This window comes from Macaca nemestrina, chromosome 12 (genome assembly GCF_043159975.1).
Source record: "Macaca nemestrina isolate mMacNem1 chromosome 12, mMacNem.hap1, whole genome shotgun sequence".
Lineage (NCBI taxonomy): Eukaryota > Metazoa > Chordata > Mammalia > Primates > Cercopithecidae > Macaca > Macaca nemestrina.
In genome coordinates, this window is record NC_092136.1 from 108831275 (window position 1) to 108846741 (window position 15467).

At 37.8% G+C, this 15467-nt stretch overlaps 1 protein-coding gene across 2 annotated transcripts in view; it reads left to right on the forward strand.

Moving 5' to 3' along the window:
* The window catches only part of LOC105493650 (DEAD-box helicase 10), a 274626-nt gene that overhangs the window by 196365 nt on the left and 62794 nt on the right, over window positions 1-15467 (forward strand). The gene's annotated exons all lie outside the window — the stretch shown is intronic.

The window sequence follows — 15467 nt, forward strand, 5'->3', positions numbered from 1 at the left end:
AGGAAAAGGAAATAACAGAGATGGAACACAGAAGAAGAACAGACCTAAGTTTCCTACTGTGCTAGTTGATGCTGCTTGTCAACTTGATTGGATTGAAGGATACAAAGTACTGATCCTGGGTGTGTCTGTGAGGGTGTTACCAAGAGAGATTAATGTTTGAGTCAGTGGACTAGGGAAGGCAGATCCACCCTTAATCTCGTGGGCGCAATCTAATCAGCTGCCAGCGAATATAAAGCAGGCAGAAAAACGTGTAAAGGAGAGACTGGCCTAGTCTCCCAGGCTACATCTTTCTCCCTTGCTGGATGCTTCCTACCCAGATAAATTACCTGTTGTGACTGCCCAGGACGTGCCTGCCTACCAGACATCTGATCTTGTAAGACCATTATTAAAGTCTCACTTTTGCTATTCTTTGTGCCTCTAAGTCCATTCTTTGGGTTTGGACGGGTGAGTGTGTTTCTCACAGCAGCACTAAGTATCACTGTCAAAGATTAGAAATAACCTAAATTGTAGGGTAGATAAATTGTGGCATAGTCATATGACGAATTGTTATATAGCTATGAAGGAATTACTGCTACATCCAATAACGGACAAATTTCGGAAACATGGTATTGAGCAAAAGATGCCAGACAGGAGAGTAAATACTATGATACTCTATTTACATAAAGGTTTTTTTGTAAAAGTAAAACTAATATTTGGGGTTAGAGTTTACCTTTGAGGAAAAGAGGGAGTGATTACTGGGAAGGAGCATGAAGGGGGGCTCCTAAAGAACTTGAGAGTGTTCTAATTTCTTAATCTGGGTGGTAGTTACATGGGGTATATTTACTTTATGAAAATTCATCAAGCTATAAGCCTATGGTTTGTGCACTTTTTTGGAGGTATGCCATACTTCAATTAAAGCTCAGGAGTTTGAGACCAGCCTGGGCAACGTGGTGAAACCACGTCTCTAATAAACCCCATCTCTCTCTCTCTCTCTCTCTCTCTCTCTCTCTCTCTCTGTCTCTCTCTTTTTCATCAATCTAATCAACAAGGTCTCACTCTGTCGCCCAGGTTGTGGTGTAGTGGCACTATCATAGCTCACTGTAAACTTGACCTCCTGGGCTCCAGCAATCCTCCTGCCTTAGCCTCCTGAGTAGCGAGGACTACAAGAGTGTACCACCAAATCTGGCTAATTTTTTATTTTTATTTTTGGTAGAAACAGGATCTCTATGTTGACTAGGCTGGTCATGAACTCCTGACACCAAGTGATCCTCCCACCTTGGCCTCCCAATGTGCTAGAATTATAGGCATGAGCCACTGAGCCCGGGCAAAGATTACTTTTTAAAAATGGTAGGGGAAGATGAGATCTCTTTATATGCTTTCAGCCTAGATATTTTAATCTGTAGATTCAGGAAAATAATATATTATGGATAACTCTTGTAATTCTAGAAGCATTAGGAGCGTTAGTCCCTGGAGTCATTCATGTTTTATGAAAGCTATGAAAGACAATTAATAATTCATATTCTTCAAATACACATTTCTTTTAAAATCCCCTTGTTCCAAGAAGTGTGGTGTTTGACCTCCTAAAACTTAAAAAACAATTTCCCCTAAATGAGAAAATGAGCTTTATTTTGACTCTGGTGTAAATTAAAATGAAAAAATTGTATTTTTTAAATAAGGAGGAGTGTGGTCATCATTATGCTGTTCAGAGACATTTAACCTCCTCCACATCCCAGTGAGTTTTAGTTTTTGCTCTAAACTTATGAGGTGATGTGGTGGCCTTGGAATGTTCTGGAGATCTCTACTCTTCATGCTGTCTGATAGGACACTAAGAGCTGTTGAATTGGCATTTATTTAGAATAAAGGAACACAAGGGTGATGAAAGGGACATTGGTCTGAGAGATCATTATATGTGACTACTGTAACTTTATAAATTGAAATAGATGAATAGTAACTGACCATAGAAATTCAGAAACCTACAAAGCCTGAAAGATCATCTAATAAAGAAGTGACTGTTTTCCCATGAGGAGGCATATTCATTTGACTTACCTCATTCTTACCATAGATTCTGGTTATTTTTTATTTTTCCATGTGCATCTTATGTGAATTAAATATTTATTTCTTTCCTTTCACCATCTACAGGCTAAAGGTACTTAGTATCTGTAATGTACCTTATTTATTTTTCCATGTACATCTTATGTGAATTAAATATTTATTTCTTTGCTTTCACCATCTACAGAGTAAAGGTACTTAGTATCTGTAATGTACTTGGACTCTGTCTGGTCCGGTACTAAGAGTTTATGATATTATTAAGGGGGAAGTAGGCACTTTTTGTTCATGTAGCCTCACTTTTGTCTTTACTTGAGGGAATAAATCTTTTATAAGATTCCAGATAAAATGTTAAGCTTGGAAAATGCTGCAGAAATGGTATATACATGATCTAAAAGTTCTTTTATCAAGAATTCTATCGCTTATCTGTCTTTGGATTATAAGATGATTACTGCTAGAATTAAGACCAATTGTTTTATTTTACCTATCTTGATTTTCAGCTGTGTACATTAGTTTTCCCTCTTACTATAGACACATTTGATTTTTATTTCATAAAATCATCTCATTTCCTTCAGTTGGAAATGATATATATTCTCAAGCTCATCCATTTATTTATATTAGCACAGCTTTCTTTGGAAAGTATATTATTGGAAGGCTTCAGCCTCATTTAATTGCTTTTAACATGAGTCGTACATGTCTGAATTCTAAACACGACTGCTATTGATCCCAGCCTCCTGGCATCCATCCAACCATAAGATTTTTGCCCCACTCAGTAGAGCTAGTAGTACATGATGTTTTTGTGGTTGGTGCTTTGAGGAGAACAGAAAGTGAGAGAAGGAAAAAAAAAAATATTGTCCTCTCTAAGCAGAAGAGAAAAATGAGAATGAATGGGACTCTAATCCATATTGTGAGTTCATCAGTAATGCTAGATCAGATTTTGGGCTTCAATTCATTCAGCCTTTATCATTTACTGCCAGGTTGTTAGAGCTCTCCTAAAAGAGCATTAGGTTTGAGACATAGGAGGTCCAAATTCAGTTCTTGCCAGTAAGCTTTGGAATCCAAGGCAGTCATGTTCCCTCCGAGCCTCAGTTTCCTCTTTAGAATAACAGTAGTGGTGTTACCTGCATTGCCAACCTTCCAGGGTTCTTGTGAAGATAGTACATGTGTAAGAACTTTGTGAGCTATGAATCACATTAAAAAATGTGAGCCATGATTAATCAGCATTAGTATATGTTACCTTTTTAGGCAGGTTCATTCTCAGATACTTAGGATCTGAACCAGTGGTTCAATCAGGGCTGGGAATCACTGAAAGATGTCTCACAATGCACATATCTAGCTTCCTCTGTCCTCACCCTTCTCCCATCAGAATCACTGGGGTAGGGGACTTATTTACGTGTGTTCATGCAGTATATATGTATAATTAAGATACTACTACCACCCCATTAAGAACCAGTGGTCTATATTCATATATAGAATCAACTTCTATACTTTTTTTTTTGGTAACAGGGTCTTACTTTGTTGCCCAGGCTGGAGTGCAGTGGCGTGATCTCGGCTCACTGCAGCCTTCACTTCCTGGGCTCAAGTGATTCTCCTATCTCAGCCTCCTGAGTAGCTGGAAGCACAGATACATGCCACCACACCTGGTTAATTTTGTTTATTTTTTTGTAGAGATGAGATCTCTCTGTTTTGCCCAGGCTGGACTCGAGTGATCCTCTTGCCTCAGCCTTCCAAAGTACTGGGATTACAGGTGTGAGCCACCGTGCCTGGCAACTTGTGTACTTCTTACAACCCTGAGGTGCTAGACCTTTTCCATTTTTGGTTTGGCTACACCCCCATGGCAGAATGTCTACTAGAAGATACGAGGGTAAATGTAAGCCCAGTCTCTTAAATTATTTACAAACTCAGCATGACCAGGCTCTAATTGTCCTTCAGTGTGCCTGATTGCAGGCAGTCTGGCACTTGTTGTTCTTAGCCCGAACTCTTTTCGACACCATCTAAAACCAATGCTGGGATATAAGGGCATCAGAATATGAGAGATACATTGCCAAGAGCCTTGTAAAACACAAGGGGCAGCAGGATTTGGTTTCTCCTTGGTGGGTATACATGTAAATCCTGTTGTGTTTAGCTCAGTGTTGGAAGAAGGCGAGAATGCTTCAAGTGACCACACTGGGAGAGAGTGGCCCTGGTGCGTTAGGTGGAACCAGTGCTGACATAGAGGGTCGGACAGTCTGGGACTCTGATTTCTAATCCTGGTGGTAGCAGTAGATCACTGTGTGGTCTTAAGAAAAATCTCTTAACTATGCTGCTTGAAGTGTTCAGGACTATATATCCTTTTAGCTCTACAATTCTGATTTCTGTTTTTCAGGAGGTGATGATCTATCATTTTTGTATCCTTTCTAACCTTCCCATGTAATATTTTTGAGGTGTGTCACTTATTCTGAATAGTATGTTTACCAGTGGTTGAAATACAGCAGGAGACTAACCATTTCAGTAGAAAGGATTTGATTGGTCTCCTTGGGGCTTTTGGAAAGTGTAAGATTGGGGAGGGTCTTATCATTTTTTTTTTTTTTACTGGCACTCAAGAGGAATAACAGGAGCTGGAGCTAGAGAAATTGGTGAATCATAGAGGATCTTGAACACCAAGTTGAAGATTTGGGCTGACTCAGGAGAGTGTGCGGGATGCATTGAGATTTTGGTGGGGGAATGCAGTATAAGTGATAGGATGACCCTAGAAGGATTCATTTGTTTTCTCCACACACATACACACATTTCTTGAGTACCCTACTATGTGTTACCCCTCATAATGCCACGATAGAATTAGCCTGCTCTAAGGAACCCACAGTCTAATGGAGGAAATTTGTAAGTAGAGCAATGTAATTAATACTATGATAGAGAAGTTTTGGGAATTGTCTACATATGTAATGATTGAATCCAAAGGAAAAAAAATAATGAAACATCTCTTTGGTATTTTCCATGTGTTGCGTAGCATTCTTTTTTTTTTTTGGGAGACACAGTCTTGCTCTGTCACCCAGGCTGGAGTGCAGTGGTGCGATCTTGGTTCACTCAAAGCTCCACCTCCTGGGTTCATGCCATTCTCCTGCCTCAGTCTCCCAAGTAGCTGGGACCAGAGGCACCCGCCACCATGCCCGGCTAATTTTTTGTATATTTTAGTAGAGACGGGATTTCACTGTGTTAGCCAGGATGGTCTCGATCTCCTGACCTTGTGATCCACCCGCGTCGGCCTCCCAAAGTGCAGGGATTACAGGTGTGAGCCACCACGCCCGGCCTGTGTCGGGTAGTATTCTAAGTGCTAACTCCAGGGAGAGTTTAAGTAATGTATTTTAAGTGTACAAACTTCAGCTCTTGAAGTTATAGGTAATAATGTTATCCCCATTTAACAGAAGAAGAAATTTTAGTATAGAAGGTTGCATACCTCCTTGTGTGTAGTGGATTCCGAATTCCAGTTTGGTAGTTGGACTCTGGAGAGTGAATGAGAGAAAGAGCCAGGTCACAAATCCTGGAGAATAGCAACAGTTAAGGAACAGGCAGATGAAAAGCAGCTGGGAAAACTGGTATATTTTTCAGGGAAGTATGAAAAGAGAATTTAAAGGAGGACTTGGACAGGAGTGCCACAAGGAGATGAAGTAGGTTGAGAACTATAAACAAACATAGGATTTGGCAATGAGAGTATTATTTTTATGTTAATAAGATCAATTTTGTTTGCACTGTGTGATTTGATGGGGAGGGCTGGAGCAGCTGGGAAAGTCAGTTAGGAGACCATTTCAGTAGTTGAGATGTTAAGTCCTGGGCAGGACTGTGAATAGGTGGAAAGGGCATTTTATTCAATAAGTATACCTGTAAAATATCAGTAACTGACTGGAACATGGAGATATTCGGAGAGATGAGGTTTCCAAAACTTGGCGCTTATCATGTGCTGAATGCTTTAGGAAGAACTAAGATCTATAACAGAGGACAATTTTTAATAGCTGCCAGTATTGAACTATTGCGTACCATACACTGTGCTAAGGCATGTCATTTAGTCCTCACATGTAGGTATTATCAACACATTTTGACAGATGAGGGACCTGAGGCTTAAGTAAGTTAAATTTACTCAAGGACTGACATTTAGTAAGTGACCGACTCCAAAATCTTAACATTTAGCTTCTGTTCGGTAAGGCAGGTCAGTAAAAAATAAAATAATGGACATCGTTATAGAAGCACCACTTGTGACTGGTATAAAGACAGTTCAGACATTGGAGAGACTATTTTTGACTTGTAGGATTCACAAAAGAAAGCATCCCAGGGAGGGCATTTGAGTCAGGCCTTGAAGCATAAATCAAGATGAGTGTTCGTGAAAGTTCTTTCATAGTAATGAACCATGGAAATATTATAGTAACAATAAGTGGGATCAAATGTGCTAGGTTAACATCAAACAAAAGGAAATATTAAGTCACAAGTTATTACCAGCAGAATTTTACCTGAAAAGTAGAGATTCTTAAAGTGGAGCAGTACAAGTTAAAATAGAGGGCTTTGAATATTAAGAATTATAGTTATAGTAAGTAGTTTGAGGTATATGGAGTAAGCAGTAGTCACTGAAGACTTGAGAGAAGTAGGAATGTATGTTCACGCACATATGCATTTATTCACTAGTTTGAGTAGAAAGTTTGAAGTTTGAAGAGCAAGCCAGAACTTTATTTGACACTCTACCTTGGGAAATTTTGGTTGTTCAATTTAGGCCAATAATTTTAAAAACTGAGATCTAGTCTCATCCATGATAAAATATAACACTGTTTTGAAAATTAACTACCATAGTCAAGAACCTGGAAGTGAACAAAATGCCTCTGTCAGTCAACATAGAAGTGATGACACCTGTGTGTATGGAGTACATTCATTCTGCCTCCAGGCAAGGCCCACACCCATACACACTAATTTTCATTTTAGTCGGTCCTAACATACGTGGTTTTGTGAGTTATAACACTGCAGAAGATAAATAGCAAATTAGAACATGTAGTCTGTTAAAGGCCAGTCCCTTATCAGAAAGTGAAACATGATAACGGGCAGCAAGGAAAATGTATAGGAAAATTATTAACGAAATAGATATCATGACTTTACAACACAGTAGTAGGGGCACAGAGTCCCCAGAAATCTCTCTGGACCCAGAGGGCACTACTTTGTTATAACACTGATGATTATAATGCTTTTCCTCCGACATCAAGGAAATAATAAGTTAGTGATCTGTCTTCAGGCAGCCCTCCTGACTTAAGATCTCTGACTTAAAGATCTCTTTCATTTGAATGGTAGCTTGAGGAAACTCCTAGTTTTCTAGATATTATAGCTTTGCATATACTGAACCAGATTCATTTTTCTTTTGCCTCCAGTTCTTAAGACTACTGACTATATTTCTTTACCTTGTCATGGAGGTTTGCAGTCAGGAAAGAAGGGGCAGAAAAAAATTTGGGGGGGCCTTATGTCATTTAATACCTAATAACAAAGGACTTTCATAGCAGCATTGTGAAATGCTGTTTGTGTTACCTCCATTTTTCAGATAAGGAAAGGAGATCCAGAAAGCTTAGGTAGAAGGGCATTCTGGGTGCAAGGAACGTTATCAGTATGGCTGGACGATTGAAGACCGTGAAGGTATGGCTGTGGAAGAGTAGGGAGTTCAGTGTAGGGATTTCCACATTTTGGGGGCGGGGGGGGCTACACTTTAGAGTAAGAAATACATTTTTCATCACTTCCTGGTAACATGTACACACAACATTAAAAGAAAAATTTCACAAAATGATAACATACCCTTACTATGTGCCACGTGCTCAAAATTTTCTATTTCATTCTATTTTCTTTTTATAAAATGATGGTCACAATCTGCTGATGGCTTCATGATACACTGAGTTGATACTCTAATGAGTTTAATGACGCTGGTCTAATATTAGTTGAAAGTGGATTATTTTATGGAGAGGCAAAGCTAGAGGGGTATGTTGTGGTTATATTCCAAATGTTCTCCAGTGCCAGTGTTCTCTGATCTAGGCAACAAAAGTCCTTGAAGAATTTGTGTCAGGTTGCTAACATAACTATGTCTTTGTGCCAGTACTGTAATATGTCAATAATACCCTAGCAGAGCTCCTTAACAGTTTGTGAATAACTTTCACATATGTTACTTAATTCATTACCCATAATAATCTTGAGATGAAGGTAAGAGGAACTATCTATTGCATTTATACAGATGGAAAAACTGAGGGTCAAAGAGGTAAATCCCCAGCCACAATTAAGAATTAAGCTCTTTTTTTTCCTTTTTTTTCTCCCGTGACTGCCTGACAGTGAGTAGGAGAAAAAGCTAAGGTAAACTCTCCTTTTCAAAAACCTGGGCAAGAAATAGTGATAAGGATGGACATGGAAGGGGGAGAAGTTAGATGAAGAATTAAAGGAAAACCCAAATAATTGCTTGATGAATTTACTTGTATATTAAAAGCCATGCACATGCATTCTAAACTCTGATTCTTTAATTTTTAAACCAGTTTTTTTTTTTTTTTAAAAGTTATCTTGTAAAATTCCAGCCCATTTACCCAGCAAGGCCAGGGCATAAAATTGCCATTATGCTCTGTCATGGCCTATGATCATTTTCATCACTCATCTTCTCTTTGAAAGAAGCTGAATTGAGAAAGCATTTTTCATTGTTTAACGTTGAAATCTAAAAATACTGATATTTGAACTTTAGAAGCATATCATTTGGAATAAGACATGTCAGCAGGTCTTTTGTCAAGCGTGAATTGTTACAGATGTGACCGAGTCTTCCATTTTGATGCAGATTGTTCTGCATTTTATTGATAAGTTTTCTTTAACATTTTATTTTTGGGGAATTTCTTACCCTTCTAAAATTCATTCAATGAGTAAGTCTTGCTGTAAATTTCAGTCTGAGCAGACTGTGGATTATTCATGTTTACAAGTAAACTTTAAAATCTTATTTTTGTGCTTTTGTGATGTCCTATAATTTTGCCAAAAGAATTTTTGTTTTTTTAACAAGAAAAGTTTGATATGTTCAAACTTTTATTTTATTAGTCAGTATATCGATACTGACTCATTGCTTTCTGCAATGTGTTCATTTTTTAAGATTTTAACTGCAATTTTGGCAGTAGAGATTTTTACTTTCATTATAGAAAATTATGGTAAAATGTGAGTATGAATTAGGAGAAGGCTGAAATTGAAGAACTTACTTCATTCTTTCACTTGCTCGGGAGAAACCCTAGAGATAGCCTTCACTTCTTTCATTATTATACTGCACCACAATTTATTTGCAAATCCTATTTGACTGTATCTTAAAAGTAGATGAGAAAATTTGGTGAAGTCCACATAGCATCTAGAGTTTAGTTAATAGTAATATACCAGTGTTAGTTTCTTGGTTGGGAGAAATAGACTATAAAATTACAATAGGAGAAACCTGCATAAGGGGTATATGGGAATTCTGTATTACCTTTGAAAGTTTCTTGTAAATCTACAATTATTTAAAAATAAAAACTATTAAAAATAGATCCAGAGTTTAACCACTTTTTAACACTCCTGCTATGTCTATCATCCAAGTCACCATAATCTGTAACATGAATTACTAATTGTAGCAGTCTTCTAACTAGTCTGCTAGTCTTCTTTCTCTTATCCTCCCACTCTCCTATCCCCAGTTTATTCTTAATTATAGTAGCCAGAATGAGCCTTTAAAAGTAAGTCGCATTTTATAATTCTTCTGCTCAGAACCCCATCCTTTAAGAGTTTCCCTGTCTAATTTGTCACAAAAGCTACAAAGTTCACATATGATCTAGCTTCCAGCTCCTTCTCTGGTCTTATTTCCCATTGTTCTGTCACTAACTTGCGTAACTTCAGACTGTCTAATTACTCCTCAAATGCACCAAGCAGATTCTGGCCTTTGCTCTTGGTGTCACCAGATAGCTTTGTTATTTGTTTCCTTACTGTCTCCAGATTTCTGCTAAAACATAACTTTACTAGAGAAGCATTCACTGATTTCCTGATGCAAAATAGCAACCTCCTCTTATCCTGTATTCTCTTACCCTGATTTATTTTTCTCCATAGTACTCCTTTCTACCAGGCAATATATAAATACATACTAGTTTGTTGTTGCTTGTTTTTACCATCACTAGAATAGGAAACTCAGGACAGGGACTTTGTTTTGTTCACTGCTGAATCACCAGTGCCTAGCCTGATACGAGCAAACAGTAGGTACTGAGTATTTATCGAGTGAAAGAAGCAGTAACTCTTTAATACAGTTTCTTGTTTTCATTGTGACACTTCGAAAATAGTGTCAAAATTGAAGAATTATAGCATACTGTTTATTGAAAGGCATAATAACTCTAGGGATGTTTCAGAATCCTTTCAGAGGCAGAACAGTAAAACAAAATAAAGAGGGGGAGGGCTAGAAAGCAGTGTTAACTGGACCCAGATAGATATTAGCACACATGGACAATCTCTAACTATACACTTTGTCTCGGAGTTCATATGTAAACTGGAACATTTTTTCCCCCATAGAAAAGATGTTCTATACTGTGGTTGATTTCTGTTATCACTTAGGATGCCCATATAAAGTATCATACAACAGGATACTTTGGTGAGTGAAAGGGGTTGCAGTGACTAATTCTACCAAAATAACTGTCCTGGGCAAACCCAGGTGTGATCACCTTAATTGTAACTCAAAGATGCCTTCAGCTTCTATGGGAACGGGCATCCTGCCCTCTGGTGGGGGCTTGGAACTCCAGAACACATAAACTCCTGCTGGTAGAAAAATTTGAATTATAATGTAATGCCTCCTTGCATTTTATTCATCCCCCTTTCTTTCCAGCATACTCTACTGGTCACCCTAGCACTGAGAAAAAAAAAATCTTTTCCTTCCACTGCTCTAGAATTAAAAACAAATTTTAGCTCTGCTTCCTCTGTACCATCCATTTGCCTACACCCCAACTCCATCCTCCTCCTTAACCGTCCCACTAATTTAAAACATTGAGCTTTGGGCCGGGTGCGGTGGCTCACACCTCTAATCCCAGCATTTTGGGAGGCCGAGGCGGGCGGATCACCTGAGGTTGGGAGTTTGAGACCAGTCTGACCAACATGGACAAACCCTATCTCTACTAAAAATACAAAACTAGCCAGGCGTGGTGGCACATGCCTGTAATCCCAGCTACTTGGGAGGCTGAGGCAGGAGAATCGCTTGAACCTGGGAGGCGGAGGTTGTGGTGAGCCAAGTTCATGCCATTGCACTCCAGCCTGGGCCACCTCAAAAAAAAAAAATAATAATAATAATTAAGCTTTGATAGGGTGAATGTCTCCCCCTTGTTTATGTATAAAGGAGTTTTAGTGAGGTACTAAGAAATTTAAGTTAACAAATGATTGCATTGCTAGTAGCAATTTACTAAAATGACATTCATTGTAACATTCTGAATTTGCCCTAAGAGTTAACGATCTTGCAGTAATCTTGATTCTTACTTTTGTTCTGTATGTTTTTAAACTCATCTTCTGAAATGTTTCTGTGGATACCAAACACTGGTACAATATTATATCAAGATAAATCACGAATGCATAAAAGAGATTGATGACTGATTGTACTCAAAGTCATTTTTACATAATTAATTTTCCATTAAGTGGTTATTTGCACTGAATATCCTTTAAGATCATTGTGTTCTATTTTCGTGTCTATAAAACAAGCATTTTCTACTGTGTTTGGCTATTTCAGAGAAAAGCAAATTGATACAAGCATAAAATACTTAAGAAAACAGCCCTCATTCCCTTGAAATTAGCACTTATATAAGTTTGTGTAGGGGATGGAAGGATGCGGGCGTAGTTTATAAAAAGTATTTTAAGTTCCACAAAATCAGGGATACTTTGAGATAATATTCTCCCCAAATTTAGACAGCTTTGGTTTGCAAAACAAACTTGTTTTAACAACAAAAATAGGAGTCCATTTTGGTTCAGTGTACTAGCTTCTCAACTGACTTCTATTATTTCTGGCACTAGTATCGTTTGTTTTAGAAGAGTTTGTAAGTTAATTGTGGCACCCAGTGGGATGTGTGTGTTTGAATTTGTGAAAATATTTGATAGTATTTCTCTATAGCAGTATTTTTTGGGGCAGATACAAATATGTTTTCTTAAAAATACGGATGCTAATTTCCATTCCCCCCCCCTCCCATTTCCCTTTCTCTTATGGTCATTCTCCTTCCCTTCCATTCTCTCACTTTCCCACTCCTCCCACCTCTTCTGCTCTCATATTATAAAGGCTTCTGAAAACTAGGAATTACCCTAATTAAATATGGGCTGTGTTGTGACTTGAGATCAGGAGCCACTGCTCAGGAGGAGGCCTGGAATAAAATCTGTGAGTGTTTATGGAATAAACATAATGGGCATAATTCATATTTAAATCATCCTGAGTGCTCACACAATTCTTTATGACTCTCACATGAATCAGTGCAAGATCAGCAAATTTTGTATTGTCATCTTGTGTTAGGGTAATATGATATTTAAGTATGGACTAAGTGACCCTTTTGTTAGAGTAAAAAATTGAGTCATGATATATTGTTTTTCCAAGGAGGTAGACAAGGATGTCTTAATTGTCTGAAGGTCAAGTTTGAGAAAAACTTGACACGTTGTCCATGAGTAGCATATTTATCAAAAATGAGTATGTTGCCTCTGTCCCCTTGGGAACAAAAATTATAATATTTTTCTTTTTTCCTTTTCACTCTCAGCTTTAGATCTACAGATGTGTTATGCCTGATAGTTCAGAGAAAGATGTTTTTGAATGACTAAACTAAACAACCCATTTATTATAGGAGTAAGCCATTATAGGATTGTTTTCCCCTGATAATCTATGGTTATCTTTGTCTTATAACATTGTCCTGCCTGTCCCAAGCAAGAAAACTTTTATCTTTCTGAGAACACCTTCTTTTGGACAAATTCTTTTGTGGTCTGCATCTTCTCTTTTTTCCTTGTAAAGAATCTCAAATTTCTTTCATAAAACCTCTTCCCAGAGAGATTGAATGACTGATTGTCCAAGAAGGAGAATTCAGACTTAAGGCCCTCTGACATACATGTTCACTGTCTAGGCATTTTGCTTGAACCAGAACATCCCTCAAATGTTTTATTTGCAATACAAAGCTATTTATGAGAAAGTATAGATTATAGATCATTATAGTTTTATTACAGCACAGACTGTAAATCACTAATCCCAAGTAAATTACTCTATTAATCTTCCATTCTTGTAGGTATTGGACTAAATTGGATCAAACAGTACATGAACTTGTTTCATTCAAATAATTGCAAAGGGTCTATTTCTGTTAGATGTTGTAGCTAACCAAGTAGCTACCTACTTGACCTAAGAGAAGATGCATTCTATTTAATCTGCAAGATTGCTGAGAGTCAGAGGGTATATTGCTTTGTGTGATGTTTTCATAAAAGCAGGAAAAACAATAACTCTGCAGTGTTTTATAGCTCAAGATATGCAGTAAAATCAGTGGTTCACCCAAGATGACTGGACTTATAGGAAAAAAAAGACTGTATGTGATGAAGATTGAAATTTGCTTAAAATAAATTTTTTTAAAAAGTTGTTTAGTGGAAAAACTGCATGACAGTTAGAGCTGTTGAGAAACAGAATGAGCCCCCCTCATGAGGGAAGTGTGCTGCACACTGTCTCTACTTTAGATGCCATTTTCATTGAAGCAAGGCATTTCTGCCCTTAGTGGGAGTTTGGATGAAACAGATCCCAAGACCTTTCAAGACACTCAGAAACTCATAATTCTGTTGATTACTCTACATTGGAAAGTAATCAGAAGCAGAAAATAACATACTATTTAGCAGAGAGCTATCTGTTAGCATGACAGTTGCTTTTTAAACATTTTTATTTTATTTTTTTTTTAAGATGGGGGGTCTTGATTTGTTGCCCAGTCTGTTCTTGAACATTTGGCTTTAAACCATCCTCCCACCTCAGTCTCCCAAAATGCTGGGATTACAAGTGACAGTTGCTTTTAGAGTGGGTGCTCTGAGATATTTGAAGGTCCTTGAGAATAGTTTTATCTCTTCAGTAGCTCTAAAACCTTTCTAACCTCCTGACAAATCCAGCCTTACTTGACATCTCAAAAGCTCATTTCAGCCAGACTTGTTTTTTTTTTTAAACTGTCAATGCCAGAATAACGGGGTTTGAATTAGTGAAATGCTGCAGTACTTCAGCTGAGTTCCTTTATTGGCGAAAAAGAGGCTCTGGAATCAGAGTGTCTGGGTTTGAATTCTTGTGCAAGTTATTTAAACCCATTGTGCAATTTCCCCATTTATATAATGAAGGTAAAAATAGTACCTATTTCATAGCACTGTTTGGGGGAATTAAATGAAGTAATGCATGTAAAGTTACCACAACTAAAGTTAAACAACCAATAAAATGGGATTATGGAGCCAGGAGGAGGTTTTGCCTATTTGAAGAAATAACCCTAACCCAAGAAACCATAGAACCATAAAGTTTCTATGGAGCCTGCATAATTGTGTATGACATTTTAATTCTGATTTAAAGGAAAAGAGACTGGCTGAGTTTAGTCAATCTGTGCTGGTTGTCTGACACACACATTTCCAAAGTTCTAATACACGTATTTTTAAAATTAGACTTCTTGTATCTTAGCCCTTTGTCTACATTGAGAACTTAATGAGTCATGATTTGAAAGTGCAGATCCTGGTAGAAACCAGGTTTGATGGGTCACAAGCTTGTGAAAAATTGCAGGTACTTCTAATCCCATTTTTAGAACTCCCTGTAGCCTTTTTTCTGTCATTATAGAAGAACAGTTTCAGGGGTTGTAAACTTAGAAGGGTCTCTCAGCAAGAGATTTGTTGTTGCAATTTTTAAGCTCTCATCAGAATGCCTTTTGTGGCTGCTGATGTGTTAAGTGCACGGATGAAGAATAGTGCCTGTAATGTACTAATATTCATCCACAACAAATGACCAGGTGTCCAGGAGAGCAGTTAGAAAAAGAGAGGATCTTTGTTTCCACAGGAAGAATATAAAACTATCATCCAATATAATAACTAACGTCGGCTTTGGCTTCCCAGTTCATGAAGCACTTTCACGTTTTGCGGTCCTATTGGTTAGCTTCTTACTGCTGCCGTTTGCAAGGAGGTGGTTACTGTTGTATTAGCAGGAACTGGAGATAGTCAGTGAGGTTGGAAAGGCCAAATAATGAATCTCCGGGAAGTATCTGTGGGTTTTACTGTTTATTTTCATACAGATGTTGCCTAGCTTATAAGACCGTGGGAACCTAACTTAGAGTGACTAAGGCTGTTATGTACACTAGAGCATGTGACGTTCTTCCAGGTTTGCACATAAAGAAAATAGAACCTTGGAGAATATTATATATTCTCCGAGAATGTTAGGTTGAATCTTTGAAAAGTAGTAGGTTGAATCTTTAAAAAATATTAGG